At 34.1% G+C, this 19,791-nt stretch overlaps 1 protein-coding gene and 1 long non-coding RNA gene across 2 annotated transcripts in view; one reads left to right on the top strand and one right to left on the bottom strand.

Annotated features, from left to right (window-relative positions):
* LOC105057965 (nucleobase-ascorbate transporter LPE1) overlaps window positions 1-19,183 on the bottom strand; it is a 31,697-nt gene extending 12,514 nt beyond the window's left edge. The window contains exon 1 of the mRNA XM_073249493.1: window positions 18,957-19,183. The gene's annotated coding sequence lies outside the window, so the exon portion shown is untranslated. The remainder of the gene's footprint in view (window positions 1-18,956) is intronic.
* The window catches only part of LOC140854081 (uncharacterized), a 60,899-nt gene continuing 59,088 nt past the window's right edge, over window positions 17,981-19,791 (top strand). Inside the window, exon 1 of the long non-coding RNA XR_012137212.1 lies at window positions 17,981-18,116. This is a non-coding gene — a long non-coding RNA (uncharacterized lncRNA). The remainder of the gene's footprint in view (window positions 18,117-19,791) is intronic.

Below are 19,791 nucleotides of genomic sequence, written 5' to 3'. Positions count from 1 at the left end.
CAACTTTTACATCATATAAAACACATAAGTATGAATGTATACATAGTTGTTCTCAATTTTTTTTCTAATAAAGGCAACTTTGTAAGAGTAACCAATCTCATTACTAAAAAATTATAATCAATTCCATTCAAATGCAATAAAATAACATAAACAACTATTATACATAGATATTTGGTATGTGAAATAATGCATTTTATAGAGAAGAGTGTACATAATAAAACATACAAATGATCAATTTATCTGGAGCAAATATTATTTATACACTCTAGATTAAACACAATCTACTTGTCTTTCTCTTGGTCTTAATATTTATGAAGGGCTGTACTATTCAGAAATGTATAAATTTTAGAAAGAAAAGAGGTGCATATTCTATGGATAAAGGTGGAGTTTAAAAGATATTGATGTATAGACCCCCGTCTCATGAGCTCATACGATGTAAATAGATATAAATAGAAATATATATCATTTTTGAGGTTTTAAGTAGATAACTTTTGATTCTATTTATTTTGTTAATCATCCATCGCATCATTCTTTCTCGTCTAATCTTTCTATTTTTATTGATAAATATGGTGAATAATAAACATATATTAGATCCTGAATTTATGCTCCTAATACACCAAGCTAATAAACATCACAAGTCATAAGAGATCCCAGCCTATAGATTATTTTGCTCAGAGATTGTCCTTAATTTGCTACCATATCCACTTCTTTATTAGCTGCTCCATTAATACAAAAAGTTCATATTATGATAAATCAGAATTGGCCATATATGGAGCACAAGAAATAGCTTTGCATAAGATCTATGGACACCAAATGCTACATGGTGTTATAATATCCCGGAATTTGCATTATAAAAAATGTTATCAATTATTAATTTCTGGCCATATTGTAGAGAGGGGCTGATAACTTTCACTCATTTCTATTCAGGAAATTACTTTACCAAGTATCATGCCAAGTTTGAGATGCATGAATCTGGCTATCATCCATGCTATGCCAATATCCGTGCTATGCCAATCAAAGGAATTAAAAGAGCACAGAAGGGGAGTCTGTCGTTAAATGAGAGTGATTCTATCACTTCCAGGTTTCTTTGGAATGTCCTTCTTGTAATCCTAAAACTAACATGTTGCTCGGAGGTTGGCCAAACCACACCATCCTAAAACTAACTCAACGCCCACGTCAAGTTATAATATCTTATTTGAACGGGCTTTTCTGAGGGACGCCCTTCCGAGTTTCTCTTCTTTATTTGGACTATAATACCCATAGGCAATAAAAATTTACAAGCCAATAAGGCTTTTGGTGACCAGATAGCTATGAAATATACAGTCTTCTTAAGTCATTTGATATGAAGAGAGGTCTCTTTCAAGGGTGATATCATGTACGCATGGAATGAACCGCCATGATGTCGTTGGTTTGGGCGAGAAGGTCCAACAATCGCGTGGCAGAGAGGGATCACGCTTTGACGCTCTAAGTAGGTCGCACGTGACGATGACACTATGGTACCGCACGGTAAGAGTAAGAAACCATTCACAATGATTTATCGTCCAGAGACCGGAGAATCAGAAAATTATAGAAACAATCCCGTACATTAGGAACGGCAACGGATTAAATTGATCGATATTTATATTTATTTTATAATTAAAAATTTTATATTCATATCCATCTTATATTTGATTCGAATCAGATCAAATAGAAGAGTGTGTCAGATTGGATTGCATAGATAAGAAGAATTAAACCAAATCAGATAAGAAACTCATCATATAAATATTATAAAATAATTATAATTTTGAAAAAAAGATTTAAATTAAAATTATATAAGATAAGATTCGAGATGGTATATATCATTACTCGTATTCAATCCGAATCCATTTTGAATGAATTTTTTTAGAACACGTGTCCTGGATTTTAGTTGGATCGAGTAAAAACTCATCTCATTTAGATTGGATTGGATCGACCACCGACAAGTCGGTTAAAATTATCATACCTATTTCTCCTTTTTGAATTTGAAAAATATGAATTAGATCGCATAGGTGATACAATGTGATCCCAAGACATCAGCTATCAATGATGTTAAAGTACCAGCTATCAACGGTATTAAGATACCAGCTAAAATGGCAAAATTATCATTGTCATTATCTTCGATTCAATTTTCAATATTTTCGCAAGCCTTTCATTGATGGTGGATGTGGACCCATTAAAAGCATGGAAGCACTACAAGTCCAACCTAAATGCCTCCATATCTCTTGATCCATGACAGCCTCCTTGAGAACTCTCCTATTCTCCCACTTTTGCCACCTTCCCTGCCTCCTCCTTCCCACCAACTCCAAAACCCCTTCTCATCTCCTCCATCATTGCGGGGCCCATGGATCCCACCTCCTCTGTCCCACTTGTCACCTTTCTACTTCAAGTCCCGACCTTCACGAGTTCGTGACCTGGCCAACATGCTAAGCCACATCGAGCCCTCAACACCGTCCTCATCAGAAAAAGGTGTCTCCCTATTGTTGTGATTCAATTGCATGAAGAAAAATTTTTACTAAGCTGCTCAACTCGAATTAACCTCTCAAAAGAAAATTAGAAATGATAAAAAATTTGATGAAAGTAAGATTTTTGTATCCTATTTTTTTTCACTGATGATCATAAACTGAGATTTATAGCCACATTATAAAAGTGAAGTTCGCTCTTGCATATTTGGGGGTTGGATTTCTTTCTTAGTTCTAATAGGACTTATTTTTTTAAAATAAATATGAATAATACAAATAAATTCAAAAAAAACTAAAATTCTATAAAAATATATCTCGAGTTTCTATATTAACTTTACTTTCTATTGCTCCACTTGATTCTCCTCAAATTAAAAGATATGCTAGTCAAAAATCTTTCACTATAATGAAAATGGCCATTAGTGACATTTTTAAGTATGACTATAAACCAGAAAGAATACCGTAAATATTTTTACCTATATTTTTATGGTATTTTATTATGTACCATCTTAAGATGGTGCTAGCAATTAATTATCAGTATTTTTAAAAAAAATATCGATAAAAATTTTTATTTTAGCGATATATGTAAGTACCTTTAAAATTTTAATATCGATATTTTTTATATATTGATAAAAATTATTTTAAAAAATTAAATATTCTACAATTAAAACAAAGAAAGGATTCAAACCAATAATCTCTTATTTAAATAGCAAATTCTTAACCACCAACCAATAACTTATATTATTAACATATAAATATAATTTATTTAACTTATTAACATACATTCATGTTATTAAATAAGTAATGTTAAGAATATATATATATATAATAATATATTTTATGAGATCGATATGACTAAATCAAGCTCTATATAAAAATTAATAATTTAAAATTTAATGATAATTTTTTAAAATTTTATAAATTATGATATTATTTACTGGTATATTAGTTAAATGCCATAATAATAGTTCTAGTTTTCTACATTTTAAGTAATATGCCGTAAAATATAAATTTATAGCGATATTTATAATGAGTGCTGTTAATAAAAAAAAATTATTAAGAGATAGCGATATTTTTATCAAAATACAGCAAAAAAAAAAAAATTTTAGTGATATTTAATAAGAAATGCCACAAACAATTTACCACAGAAAATCATTTTTATTATAGTATTTCTCGAAAAAAAAAGGTGTGACTAATCCATTTCAAGGCCCAAAAATGTAATTTAGGCCTAATCACTAAGGACGAGGCACCTCTTAGGGGATGGTGCTATATCATATATCTTGAAAAGTTATTGAATTTCAAAAAAAAGATTATCTTGATTAGATATCGTATGATCAAGTTATGACTTTCAAAAGTTTGGTTAATAATATGACTTTTTAATATAATGGATCTTATTGTTGAACACTGTACATTTCTATCTGTAGCAGTTAAAGTGGTCTATATCGAATTCGATGATCTTTCTAGATCAGGTTTTCTCTATTTAGGAAATTAAGTTCTTGCTAAATTAGAACTATAGGTGGAAAAAATGTTTGCTTCCTTATTTCATAACTAAACAACTTGACTTTCCTTAGAGATAGTTTCTACCCTTGATTTTTCTTGCTAGTTGGTAGATATTTATCTATAAACATAAAAGACAGCTTTACTATAAGAGCTGCTAATGCTTATATTGAAAGTGTCACCTATTGAGACACAATTTTGATGAGTTGGGCAATCTTATTTTTTGGTTGTATGATACATCCTTTTGTCTCATCATATCCATCGAAGTAGAACTAGCGATCATATTTGGCTCTATTTTTTGATGTACTTAAAGCATGAATAGCTTTTCCCTTATTTATTTGTATTGATTGCATGTTTGGACTATAAACTAAAGCCTTCACAGATATAGAAAATTGAAGCTCTAATATCAACTTAATCTTATTGGATAGAAAAAAAAATTTCTCAACCCACTCAATTTGAATCTCTCAAAAAAAAAAAAAGAAAAAAATGAAAAAAAAAATGGAAGTAGGGTTTACATCCCCTTTTATTTCATTTATGATGATAAAACCGAGGTATATGTAGCCTCTATCTATATAATGTGAGATCCATTCTTATACAATTCGAGTCAAATTTCTCTCTAGTTCTAATAGAACTTATTTTTTCTAAATAAATATGACTAATAAAAATAAATTCAAACCAGCTAAAATTCTATATGAGGTAGATCTCAACTTTTATACCAATTTTGCCTTCTATTGCTTCATCCGATTCTTTTCATATTAAAACATATGTTTGGTCAAAATATTTAAAAAAATATTTAATTTGATCGATCTATTTTAGGATCCAAATTGTAGAATTTAGACATGATCACTAGAGACATGGCTATCTTTTGGGGGGTGTCATATCGTATATCTATAAAGGTTACTCAATTTTAAAAATGGATCATCTTGATCAGATATTATATGATCAAATTATAGCCTTCAAAAGTTTGATTAATGATTCAGCTTTTCAATGTGATGGATCTCTTTTTTGAATCTTGTATAACCCTATCCATACTAGCTAAAATGGTCTACATTGAATTTGATAATCCTTTTAGATCATCCTGAAGCCTCTATAAGGTAGACCATTTCCATGATGTTTGGATTACTCCACTCTAACCAATTTGATGTTTCGGTCAAGATTTTCGAGCAGCCCTTTCACCATCTTCCACTCTCTTCCATCATCATCGATTACTTCCATCTTTGTTGCTAGGATGGATTTTCAAGAAATTCAGTCTAGTTTAAATCTAATTTTTTGCCTCTTTGCTCTGTGAAGATATATGTTGTGGAATATAGGTATTAGATATTGTTGATTTGGAACTTTGAAAGTTCACTAGGGATTCGGAAAATATTAGTGGCTTCCCATGGTGGGTTGGAGATATTGGGGGAGGATGGCAAAGAGAGTGGAGGATTGATGAGGATGAGGTGTGGGGAATCGATGGTGGCAAAGAGATAGTGGTTTCTAATAGCCTTGAAAATTTATCTGTTGCTTCACCAATTGAAACCACCCATCTCTTGCTAACAATGGTTCTACAGGGAAAGTTCTATCGAAATTAAGCTAGAGATGCAAGACCATCACGGGCTCAACCTATTAGGAAATAAGCTCATTGGTGTGCTACCGTTGATCATTTGGGTACTTTATATAGGTGTCCTTCTCTAGCAATCGCCTTATCAAGTGGATACCATATGGGATTGGAAACCTCTATAGGGTGGATGTTGATGTTTTTAGTGGTGTTGATTGAGGAGTAGGGGATGTTCCGATCATCAATCTTGTCGAAAGTGGGGAAGATGTCAAGGAACTGAGAAGAGAGATAGTTGAGTAGTGTCAAGCAAAAGTTAAAAATTGGAGCTACCAAATTTTTGATAAATCAAGGGTGACCTTATCTCTATGAATTTGTGATATAATCTAATCTACAATTCATGTTGCCTATCAATGAAATCAGAATCTTGTTGTGAAAAAGTCCCACATTGGATAGATTAAGAACTTTAATGATGTTTATATACTCATACATTCATCCACCTACTAGTTTAAGTCTTTGAATTGGATCTTAATATGGTATTAGAGCCCATGATCCTTCTTGCCTACAAATATCTCCATGTTCCTACTTACTAGTCTATGCATTGCCCCTCACTCTAGGTTCTATCCTTCAGGTTTCATATGCGAGAGAGGATGAAAAATAGTCCCATATTGGATAAATTTTAGCTAAATACATCATATATAGATAGTCAAGATAGTTTAATTGCATAACTCAAATGATAGACAGGTGTTTGTATAGCCTTGCCTAAATTTTCGGACTTCGGGACGCAATCCGTTTTAAGTTTAATTTTTCATATTATTGCTTCATAAATAAATGGACGAGCCAATAATTGAACACTCTCCTATAACATAAATAAATGATACATAATATCTTATTTTAAACTAAAATCATTCTAATTTGTCTTTTACTTCTACATCTTTCTTTCCAAATAACAATATATGAAAATAAGAAAATTTTTTTGTACACCACCTGCAGTGTAGAAAATTAGACATAGAGTGCACCGACTTGTCTGATTGGATCACATAGCTACCACTTTTCAACACATATTTTATATCCACAATTCTATTTTTTCGTTTCAAATTTTGAATGACAAAAATTGCCTTCTCTTCTGAAAAAATTATGATATCTTGTACCGATATTATGATATCCTACATTAAAATTATGACTTTTTACACAAGTTGTCATAATTTTTTCACAAAATTTCATAAAGAAAAAAAGATATTTTCATCATTAAAAAATTTTATAAAAATTTTTCAATGACAAAAATATCCCTATCAAAATTATGATATCCTATGAAAAAAAATTATGACATCATATGTGGGAAGTTATAATTTAGTGAAATAGCTGCTAATACTATTATGGAACGTAGAGATACAATATTTTTTGAAGATGTTTTTCCTTTTAAAAATAAAATTTCAAACAAAGTGAATAATAGTTTCGGAAAAACATCTATTTCAGAAATAGAGAAACTTCAAAGTGAAACTGAATTTCAACCCAGGAGAAGCACTAGACCTAGGAAAGAGAAAAAACCTAGGTGATGAATTTATTACCTTTTTGTCAAAGGGAGATCCTATTTCATTTGATGAAGCAAAGGCTTTTAAAGATGCTTCTTTCTGGAAGGAGGCAATAGATAGTGAAATGCAATCTATTACATCTAATAAGACATGGGTTCTAACTGATCTCCCATCTGGGTGTAAAGCCATAGGCTGCAAGTGGATTTTCAAAAAAAAAATTAAAGCCTAATGGAACTATTGATAAATATAAAGCTCGGTTAGTAGCCAAAGGGTATAGCCAAAAAGAAGATATTAATTATATTGATCTTTACTCTCCTGTTTCAAATTTCACTTCCATTCATATGCTTGTTGCTTTGGCTTCTATTTATAAACTTGAAGTGCATCAAATGGATGTTAAAACAGTATTTTTAAATGGTAATTTAGAGGAAAAAATATATATGAAGCAACCTAAAGGATTTGTAATGCCAAGATTGGAAAATAAAGGATGCAAATCAATAAAATCCTTATATGGCCTAGAACAAGCACCTAAACAGTGGCATGCTAAATTTGATAATGTAATTATATCTAACGGTTTTCAAGTTAATGATGCTGATAAATGTCTATATAGCAAGGTAAAAGGAATTGAAGTGTAATTTTATGCCTTTATGTTGATGATATATTGATTTTTGGAACTTGTTTAGACATTATTCTTGAAACTAAATCGTTTTTAGCAAGCCAATTTGACATGAAAGATATGGGCCAAGCAGATGTAATTTTAGGCATCAAATTGATTAAAACATCTGAAGGATACATTATGTCTTAGTCTCATTATGTTGAAAAACTATTAAAGAATTATAACTTCCTTGATTGTAAATCAGTTTCAACTCCTTATGACCCTAGTTCAAGATTAAAGAAAAATACTGGTGATAGTATAGGACAATTAAAATATTCTCAAATGATAAGTCTTAATTATTTAGCTAACAAAACAAGACCCAATATTGCCTATGCTGTAGGAGGGCTTAGTAGATATACTAATAATCCAAATCAAGAACACTGGAATGCACTTGAAAGAATTTTTAAATATCTTAAAGGAATTTTGAATTATGGATTACATTATATTGGCTACCCATCAGTTTTAGAAGGCTACACCAATGCAAATTGGATAGCTGACACCGATGAAACCAAATCCACGTGGATACTTATTCATGTTAGCACGTGGAGCTATTGATTGGAAGTCGTGTAGGCAAAAAATTATTGCAAGATCTACTATGGAGGCTGAATCTATTGTCCTAGATTCAGCAGCGAATCAAGCCACTTGACATAAAGATCTTTTGGGAGGTATACTTTTTGTTCCTCATCCAATTTCAACTGTGCCTATTTATTGTGATAATCAAGCAACAATTGCTGTATATAATCAAGTAAACTTTAATAGTAAAATTAGGCACATTAGAATGAGACAAAAATCCATAAAAAAACTAAGAGATTGTGGGACAATAAGTTATGACTTTCTAAAGTTAGAAAAGAATTTAGCTGATCCTTTCACAAAAGGGTTAGCAAGAAAGCAAGTAGTCGATTCATCAAGGGGAATGGGGCTTAAACCCATAATTTAAGCATTCGTCGGTGGCAACCCAACTTCTTTGGATGGAAAAGCCTACCTAGAGGTTCAATGGGTGAAAACAAACCGATTGGAATGCCTGTAGAAGCCCTTATCTTATGCCCCTTCCTCTGGTGAAAGTGCTGGACTGTAATAGTGATAGGATGAGCTATGCTCTTAATAAGACCAAGGCATATATTTATGCAGGGTTAGAGTTACAGGAACCCTTGGAGGTCTTACCCATGTGAGTGTGATTGTGGGGATGCAATCTATGGGAAATGGGACAATCCCTAAAGAAGTCATGAGACAAGATACATGCGCAAACCCATCTAGAACTCAATGACAGATGACTATACTGTGTGTGCTTTGGTTTTATGTCTGCACAGGAGAGTTCAAGGTTCAAGACTTCGTTCACTTTGACTCATGTCGATGTGGGCTATTGTCACTAAGAGAAGGTTCAAGTTTGGAAGACACCCTTTTCTGATGCATAATATCAGCTGCTTGAATATTTCTTTTGTTATGTAATTTTATCAAAAGTTTAATCAAATGTGGGGTTTGTTAGAAACTATAGGTTTCTTTGGCTTGATTTAAAATTGTCCTCTTGTATTGTATGCTACTTTACTTTTGTCCCATATTGGATGGTTGCAAAGCTTTGCATGTGCTTATATATTGTCTTGCTCTATCCCTACTTGGTCGATGTTTTATAGGTTTTGGTGTGCTCAACAACATATGCACACATGCATGCAGCACGGCATGGCCGTTTGGACGGGCGGCACGTGCACGAGAGCCGACCTTTTAAGATATTCTTTTTCCCAAATTTATTTTTAAATATTAGAAATGTATTATGTCGCCTTACCTGCCAGAGGCCTTTTTTGCCACCTTATTTAATTGTTACTGGACCATTTGGAATTTGAAGTGTCAAGAGACGCTTCCCTGTCCATTTGACTTCCTAGAGACGTCCAGACGCCTCTTGCCTGCTCAGCCTTCCCACCTCTTCGCCTACCCTCCACATCCTATAAAAAGCCTACCCCGATTTCCCCTACAGGCACTCATTTTGTTCCTTCTTCTCCCCTGTCTCTCTGGTTCTTTTCTCTTAACTTTGGTGTTCCTTTTCTTTTTGCAAGCAGCTTGAAGTTCTGTCGAGTTCGACGCTTCTCCGGTGTTGCACCGAGGAGAAGTCCGAGAAAGGAGGTTGGCGTATCTTGGGAGAAGCATGCCGTGAAGCCCTGTGCACTACAAGGGGGCACTAATCTTCTCCAAAGACAGCAACCATACGTGCCCTTCCTCTTTGATCTCGGTAACAGTAACTCTTTCTTTTTGCAGGAATTATCTATCTTGCAGATTTTATTGCCTTCATCAAATTATTTTTCTATCAATTACAAACAATGAAAATCATCTTACAATGCTCTTTTCTTCTAGTAGGAAATAATTTAGAGATGACAAGAAAATATTAAATATGGCTAAGCTCTCAATATGAGATAAGAGGCATGAGAGAAGCACATCAGAAAACTCAGGTGCTTTGTGTAAATCAAGGATGATATCGTGATTACATACTTTGGTTGAGAAAGATTTGCAGTTAACCAAGAAATATGGTCCCATTTAAGAACTAAAGTTTTCTCATGCACAAGAAATAGGAAATTTACAGCATGTCATAAAACCGAACTTAAGTTATGTTGTGCACATTGTCAGTAGATATAGTTACCTTGGTGCCTCTCACTGGAAAGTAATTAAAAGAATTTATGCATCAAATGAATTAGAAGCTAAAATTTGCACTTCAATCTAATGAGCTTAAGATAAAACACTATTCATATGTTCTTCTTCATCAAGTTGCGGAGAGAAATTAATCATACATATAATACATTTGATCCATCAAGGAGATAATTCCACAAAAATATGTCATAGTAACTGGCGACAATCCACATCGTACCAATTGCGGGTCATGGAAAATTTTGGTGATATGAACAAGAATTCTCGTAATTATTGGCCTTGGGGTGCATTCAATTACAACCGGAACTTAATAATAGATTTCCATTGTTTAAGTATAACATGACTCTTGTAACGAAGAGAAACCAAAATCAAATGCTGCCAACTTGGTAAATGTGCTGCGACGGGGAATAGGTGGAAGAGATGGGCGTACCTTCGCTGTCTTAAGGAGCTCCCAGATCGAACTGATGGCCGTCGTCGTGTCCAGCGGCGGCGAAAAGGAGGAAGAGAAGCGAAGAAGACTGGCGAAAAGCGGGCGGTGTGACTTTTAGAAGAGTAGCAGAAGAGAAGGCGGATCATTGGTAGTGGGCTGGGACCTGGGGACCCACATATTTGCTCTTTAATTGAAACCGGCCTTGAGCTGGAGACCAGGGCAAATGTTGGAGCGTATGCACGGTGGATATCGCGCAATCAAGAATGTGGCGTGTTATCCACCGTGGGATTTGGCAGGGTTCGTTGGACCTGGTCCATTTAATAATTAGAGCTTGGGCTGGGTCGAGTACTGAAAAGCCTCTTGTATCAGTTGGCCGGGCGCAAGTATCCAATAACGATAACCAAAATAAAAATAAATAAATAAAGTAGAAGAAGAGAGAAGCAAATAATAGCAGAAGGAATAATGGAAGAAAGAAAGAAAGACGGGAGGTTGGGAGGGAGACGGGGATTTTGGTTCAAATTATAAAATCAAATATAATTCATTTTATTGGTTGGATTGGTTCAAATTAAAATTCGCCATCTTGATAGTAAATTTCGTATCCGTATCATTTTATTATATAATTGATATATAGTATAGTACCAGATGACAAGATATATGAAATATTGATATGATATGTGATTGTATATCAATTTAGTAATAATGATCGGTACATTCAGTATGATATGGTATTAGGTATTACAGCAAATTTTAGTTCCAATTTCTAAGCTGAATTTATTAGCATCTAAAATTTATGAGCTTATATCCAACTTTTTTTAAAAAAATAAAACATATTTTCAACCTATTTTATTTTTATTTTCATAATTTTGGACTTCTTTTATTTACATAATTGAATTTTTCAGACACTTTTTCTTTGACCAGCGGGATAAACTCTAGCATTCGACATCCAACCTTTGTCCACATCCATTTAATCTTATTTTTAGTGTTATGTACATATTCGATATACGGATGGATTAATATGTCCAAGATGGCCAACAACACAAGCGGCCAGAAGATTTTTAAATTTATCCACTTTTGCGAAAATGAGTAAGTAAATAAAAATGGCTCTGGTTAGTAGAAACCAAAAAAAAAGATAGAAAATGCAAAATCTCCTTTAGCGTGAGTGAACCTGTCATTAAACCCTCACCTGACATATCTTGGGCCCAACCCTATCTTCACCCCACAACAGTAGAGTGATTGCTTCTCTTCTAATGCAACTGAACCACTGTATCCAATCAAGAACAATCAATATTGAAGAGGACATAACACTCTACAATGATGTAAGATCCCTCGACTTAATATTATTAAGGAGATTTTATTTAGGTCTCTTCTACATAGTCACATACGTCTTATATAAATGATTGGTCTAGTTCAGATCAGCACATCTCATATTTGACTAACCAAGTTTAAGTTAGCATATCTTATGTCTGATCAAGCTTAGTCAGGTCAGCACATCTTATGTCTGATCCAACCTAGTCGGCATGGGTGAACTCGAGTCAACAAGTAACCTAATACAAAACATAATCTCTCAAAATGGCCAGATAAGTTCAGATGAGTGGGGTCCCCCCGTTACTTTTCTTAGACACCAACAAATTGGTTAGGTCAGACAATAGAATCAATTAAATAACCACCATCTAAATACTTATCTTAGACACTAAATTTGTTGATTAGAATCGATCAGGTTAGCCTATTGATCTGGATCCAAAATACTGAGCCAAATTCGATCTTGAATCAATCAATTTACATCAAAATATGACTCGATGCGACCGACTATAAATAAACTCGATTTTGAGCCTCTTTGGTCTAATTCTGATCAATAATTGATCAGATTCGATCAATTGCTCAAATCGATAAGGATTCTAACCTGATCTAATCAAAGAACTTAATTATAGTCAATCACTAGACCTAATTTATTCAGTCCATACCCAAAACCCTATATTTTATACAATAAATTTTAGATCTTAAATTCTCAATATTAGATCTTTTATAATTCATATCTTAATTCTCAATTAAGTGCATTATGATCATGGGTTTAGTTTAAATGTTCAAATAATTTTAGATCTAAACTACATTAGATTGTATCTCATACAACATTTTGTCTATAAAATTAATCGACTCACCTTGGACTCAAGTCAACTCATCTGTGATGAATAGAAATTCTATAGCCTCAGCCTGCATAATCGAGTTAGCTCATCAGTAAATCGAGTCAGCTCACTAGGATCTCGAGTCGATTCAAATAAAAATTGAGTTGACTCGGTTGGTTGAATCGCTACCCATTTCATGAAAATCGATCCAATTACCAATTTGATTTATGTGTGATTAAATTATTTTATGGATCAGATAATTTTAATTTTAATTAACAGTCGATCTAGTCTCATCCTAAGACAATCATACGGCATAACACAAGTTATGTCAGGACAATCTTATGTCAGGATGATTCTAGATTAATCTTAAAGACTATGACTTATATAATAAATCTAATTTACAGCCATTAATTAAAATATCTAACATAAATATGATTTAATCAAAATCATACATCATACATCACATGTATATCAAATCTAAATGTCTCATGTTTCATATAAAAGAGATTGCAATGATGATTTTCAGATCTATGCATCGCATGCAAAAATAGGATCCCATACATCTCATGCATTGTTAATATCCAATACATCTCATGTATTATTAATTAGATCTAATCTAATTTTATAATCTGATTTTCCAGATCTAAAATAGAAAATTAACTTTTCATGTATGTAAAAACGATGTGACTCTGATACCACTTGAAGAAAATCTAAGTGATCGGCATGCTGGAATTTTTATCTCATGAAAACAGGACAACGAAAGCATAAATTAAAATAATTTTAATTTATGGTTTACAAAAGATCTAATCCTAATATCATCTAAGGATCTAGTTTAGACATGTATGAAAAGTATTCAGATCTAAAAAATAGAAATAAAGAAAAAGGAAAGATCAATTACCTTAATCGCTTTTTAATCTTCCTATCGGATCCTACGGATACTCGAAATTTTTGATGTAGCCACGCAAGTGCCCAGTTTCTGCTAGTATCCACATGGAGTTGATCTGATTGGAGCATCGAGGCCATTGGAGTGCTAGCACCATACAGACCTCACTCCTTTGCTTGGATCTGGATTCGTTTTTCAACACCTTGAAGAACAGAGATACAGCATGATCTCATCATGTTGATCTAATCAGATCAGATCTAGATCACCAAGAAGAGAAGAAGAATCTTTCTTCTTCTCTTTCTCGAAGAAGAATATTTCTTCTTCTCTTTCTCTCTCTTAACTCTCCTATCAGGTCTGATCTAGAGGATATAGAAGTGGTATGACATGGAAGGAAGGAGGGAAGGGCAATGAGAAACATGGCTTGTGGTAGCCAGAATTCACCACAAAAAAATTTTCACACGCCAATTATATTTTCTCTTAATATTTGTCGCACAAAAATTAGCTCAACCCCTTCCTTATCAAATATGATCCCTTTTCTAGTTTGAATTAAATTCAAATGGGAAAGAAAGATCAAAACAGGAAAGGAAGACCAAGTGATAAGAGGCGCCAACTATTGGCATCCCCTTTTTTTTATTTCATGCACACAAACGCATGTCCTCCCTTTTTCATCAGATTTTTATTACACAAAAATCTCAATTCTCATGTCCTTACCAGATTAGGATAACCCCTATTTGATTCAAATTCAAATAGGATAAAATCCACGAAGAGAAAGACTCTCAGATAAGGTAGTTGGAGCCTCCTTTCTTTTCACGCAAACAAGGGCGCACGTAAAGATGCACGCCCTCTCTCTTTTTCTGTGAAATCAGAGAGAGAGTCCCCAAAAAAATAGACTTTGGCTTTCCAACTAAGTTGGATTTTAAATTGGGTTTGATTCGAGTTCGATTCGAATCAAATTAAAAAAAGGCTATAAACCCTGATCTAATCAGGATTATAATCCAAGTCCTACTTAAATAATTAAACCTAATTAGCCTTAAATTAAGTCAAAGTTAATTAAATTAAATCTGATTTAAATTAATTAAGGCTTGATCTATAATTTAATCAGACCTAATTAAATTATAATATTTACAATAAAATCTCTTATACTAATAATTAGCAGTTTTCAAATTTGTAACTCTTTACAAATTGATCCAAATCATCAATCTAATTGATAATTTAATCTGATCCAAGCTATTGATCAGGACGAGCTCCTTTTGTAAGTGACTCTTCAGATTTTATTCTATCTGATAGTGAGATATACCATGATCTTCATCACCATATTATCGAAACTCTTTTCGATGGGCTGAAACAATTTCAACTCACCCCATCAAGGATTGTTGTTCCAAAAACTATCCTAATGAATTCTCACGATCCATCAGTGATGCCTAACAGTATATAATGGCAACCCCACATGACAGAAAGATGAATCCCTAGGTATAGTTATTGTGTGATCAAATTTCTCTATCGAGAGTTTCGACAGGATGCAGATCATGGAAGCTCGTCAAACCCTAAGCATCCGTCATATGCTAGACGTAATCAGCTCGAGTCCAATCATAAATCTCATAGAAATTCTTTTTCATAATTACGCTGCTGTGGTCACAGACTTATGGACTCGGCCTCTTAGATCGTATAAGACTGCTCCTCAACTACCAAGATCGATAGATCTCCTATACGTGTACTCCTACTCCTATGGTGAACCTACTGCATCCAACATTCACTACAAAGACTCATATGGCTAGGGACTATGTTTATATATAGTCAAACTACAGCAATTTCATTGTGAATAGTCAAGACACCGTAGGTCAAAAAATTACTCACACAATTATAATATCGAGAAGTCACTGACGAGTGAGTAGGTATCCATATGACTTCTTATTTTTGATCATTCTGAGTACCGTTGTTCTCTAACAACCACCTGCACTCTCACTTCAGTGTCTGCACACTATAGACTCAAGATCCGTCTATCCAAAAGAGAAGCGATCCATGCACCAGTCTACTTGGATCCATCACCATCTCCGTGATGATCATTGACTGGGAGCATTTAGGAATTAATGTATAATGATGCATGTTTTAAATCCTTAACTCTTGAGAATATATGCCATTAACCATTAACTCCATATACGATTCTAGGACACATTACTCTAGAATAGAAATATTGCCCATAATTTTAATTTTAATAAATCAAGTACAAACTTATATCCTGAAAAATTATAATGTGTCAGTCAACAATTGACTTTCCAGATCACACATCTAACATGGACAAGTTCCACCGATTGTGCTTTGATTTAATAATCTTGAGTAACATTAATTTTATTTATTCATAAGAAAATAAGTCAAAGAAATATCAAGAAATATCTCAATAAATTTTTTTTTTAAAATTATATAAAAAGTAAGACATGATTTATGAATTACGTTCCCAAACTCTTCCAATGTAGCTTTCCTTCGAACATCTATTATTTTTTGGCTTCAAGGTTAGCAAGGGCAAGCGTGTAGGAGTGGGGTGTTCACCACCTAAGTTAATAGCTATTAGCTAGAGCGGCAAAGATTGTTTGAAATCGGAAGCTTTTCAGTTAATTGGGAGAAACTATGAGATAACAATAGATCAAATCACTGCACAATTTAAGAAAGCTTGTGCGTATAATTATTTATAGATCCATGTTTGGCCCCCCCAAAATGCAATTGGGTCGATTAGACCCTGATCCTGGATTTTACTAGAATTCATACCACCATTCACTAGACTTGGTTGTAATTTATAAATTGCATAATTGGCTTTTGGGCTTCCATCTGGACAACATTTTTAACCTCGTTGGATTTGGAATTGCAAAGCTACAGAAGGCCAATTGTAGCCAAGACCTTGTCAAGTTCAGGCCTTGCAATGCTAGAGGAGCAATTGTACCAAAGACACAAGCGAGCTCCATCGAGCTTCTCTTCTTTCTTTAAGAGAGCTCCTCCGAGCAGTTTAGAGTATAAGTTTGATCGATTTGGAATCTATTCAGTGTGTCTGCACTGGCTTAATAAACAAGCGCAGCATATATCTCCAGGCTAACCATATATCTCACCATATGTTTGGTAGCATCTACATACCAAATCTAACATATAGTGAAAAACTCTTATCCCAGCATGGCTAACCTGCTTTCTTGCACCCAATTAGGCGAGACTACATATTTTTTTCAACAAAAGAAGAGATTTTGCATTTTCTATCTTTTTTTTTGGTTTCTACTAACCAGAGCCATTTTTATTTACTTACTCATTTTCGCAAAAGTGGATAAATTTAAAAATCTTCTGGCCGCTTGTGTTGTTGGCCATCTTGGACATATTAATCCATCCGTATATCGAATATGTACATAACACTAAAAATAAGATTAAATGGATGTGGACAAAGGTTGGATGTCGAATGCTAGAGTTTATCCTGCTGGTCAAAGAAAAAGTGTCTGAAAAATTCAATTATGTAAATAAAAGAAGTCCAAAATTATGAAAATAAAAATAAAATAGGATGAAAATATGTTTTATTTTTTTTAAAAAAATTGGATATAAGCTCATAAATTTCAGATGCTAATAAATTCAGCTTAGAAATTGGAATTAAAATTTGCTGTAATACCTAATACCATATCATACTGAATGTACTGATCATTATTACTAAATTGATATACAATCACATATCATATCAATATTTTATATATCTTGTCATCTGGTACTATACTATATACTGATTATATAATAAAATGATACGGATATGAAATTTACTATCAAGATGGAGAATCTTAATTTGAACCAATCCAACCAATAAAATAAATTATATTTGATTTTATAATTTGAACCAAAATCCCCGTCTCCCTCCCAACCTCCCGTCTTTCTTTCTTTCTTCCATTATTCCTTCTGCTATTTTTTGCTTTTCTCTTCTTCTACTTTATTTATTTATTTTTATTTTGGTTATCGTTATTGGATACTTGCGCCCGGCCAACTGATACAAGAGGCTTTTCAGTACTCGACCCAGCCCAAGCTCTAATTATTACTTGGACCAGGTCCAACGAACCCTGCCAAATCCCACGGTGGATAACACGCCACATTCTTGATTGCGCGATATCCACCGTGCATACGCTCCAACATTTGCCCTGGTCTCCAGCTCAAGGCCGGTTTCAATTAAAGAGCAAATATGTGGGTCCCCAGTTCCCAGCCCACTACCAATGATCCGCCTTCTCTTCTGCTACTCTTCTAAAAGTCACACCGCCCGCTTTTCGCCTGTCTTCTTCGCTTCTCTTCCTCCTTTTCGCCGCCGCTGGACACGACGACGGCCATCAGTTCGATCTGGGAGCTCCTTAAGACAGCGAAGGTACGCCCATCTCTTCCACCTATTCCCCGTCGCAGCACATTTACCAAGTTGGCAGCATTTGATTTTGGTTTCTCTTCGTTACAAGAGTCATGTTATACTTAAACAATGGAAATCTATTATTAAGTTCCGGTTGTAATTGAATGCACCCCAAGGCCAATAATTACGAGAATTCTTGTTCATATCACCAAAATTTTCCATGACCCGCAATTGGTACGATGTGGATTGTCGCCAGTTACTATGACATATTTTTGTGGAATTATCTCCTTGATGGATCAAATGTATTATATGTATGATTAATTTCTCTCCGCAACTTGATGAAGAAGAACATATGAATAGTGTTTTATCTTAAGCTCATTAGATTGAAGTGCAAATTTTAGCTTCTAATTCATTTGATGCATAAATTCTTTTAATTACTTTCCAGTGAGAGGCACCAAGGTAACTATATCTACTGACAATGTGCACAACATAACTTAAGTTCGGTTTTATGACATGCTGTAAATTTCCTATTTCTTGTGCATGAGAAAACTTTAGTTCTTAAATGGGACCATATTTCTTGGTTAACTGCAAATCTTTCTCAACCAAAGTATGTAATCACGATATCATCCTTGATTTACACAAAGCACCTGAGTTTTCTGATGTGCTTCTCTCATGCCTCTTATCTCATATTGAGAGCTTAGCCATATTTAATATTTTCTTGTCATCTCTAAATTATTTCCTACTAGAAGAAAAGAGCATTGTAAGATGATTTTCATTGTTTGTAATTGATAGAAAAATAATTTGATGAAGGCAATAAAATCTGCAAGATAGATAATTCCTGCAAAAAGAAAGAGTTACTGTTACCGAGATCAAAGAGGAAGGGCACGTATGGTTGCTGTCTTTGGAGAAGATTCGTGCCCCCTTGTAGTGCACAGGGCTTCACGGCATGCTTCTCCCAAGATACGCCAACCTCCTTTCTCGGACTTCTCCTCGGTGCAACACCGGAGAAGCGTCGAACTCGACAGAACTTCAAGCTGCTTGCAAAAAGAAAAGGAACACCAAAGTTAACAGAGAAAAGAACCAGAGAGACAGGGGAGAAGAAGGAACAAAATGAGTGCCTGTAGGGGAAATCGGGGTAGGCTTTTTATAGGATGTGGAGGGTAGGTGAAGAGGTGGGAAGGCTGAGCAGGCAAGAGGCATCTGGACGTCTCTAGGAAGTCAAATGGACAGGGAAGCGTCTCTTGACACTTCAAATTCCAAATGGTCCAGTAACAATTAAATAAGGTGGCAAAAAAGGCCTCTGGCAGGTAAGGCGACATAATACATTTCTAATATTTAAAAATAAATTTGGGAAAAAGAATATCTTAAAAGGTCGGCTCTCGTGCACGCGCCGCCCGTCCAAACGGCCATGCCGTGCTTCATGCATGTGTGCATATGTTGTTGAGCACACCAAAACCTATAAAACATCGACCAAGTAGGGATAGAGCAAGACAATATATAAGCACATGCAAAACTTTGCAACCATCCAATATGGGACAAAAGTAAAGTAGCATACAATACAAGAGGACAATTTTAAATCAAACCAAAGAAACCTATAGTTTCTAACAAACTCCACATTTGATTAAACTTTTGATAAAATTACATAACAAAATAAATATTCAAGCAGCTGATATTATGCATCAGAAAAGGGTGTCTTCCA

The sequence above is a fragment of the Elaeis guineensis genome, chromosome 15 (assembly GCF_000442705.2).
Source record: "Elaeis guineensis isolate ETL-2024a chromosome 15, EG11, whole genome shotgun sequence".
In the NCBI taxonomy this organism is placed as follows: Eukaryota; Viridiplantae; Streptophyta; class Magnoliopsida; order Arecales; family Arecaceae; genus Elaeis; species Elaeis guineensis.
This window is presented reverse-complemented; position numbering and strand designations above follow the sequence as displayed.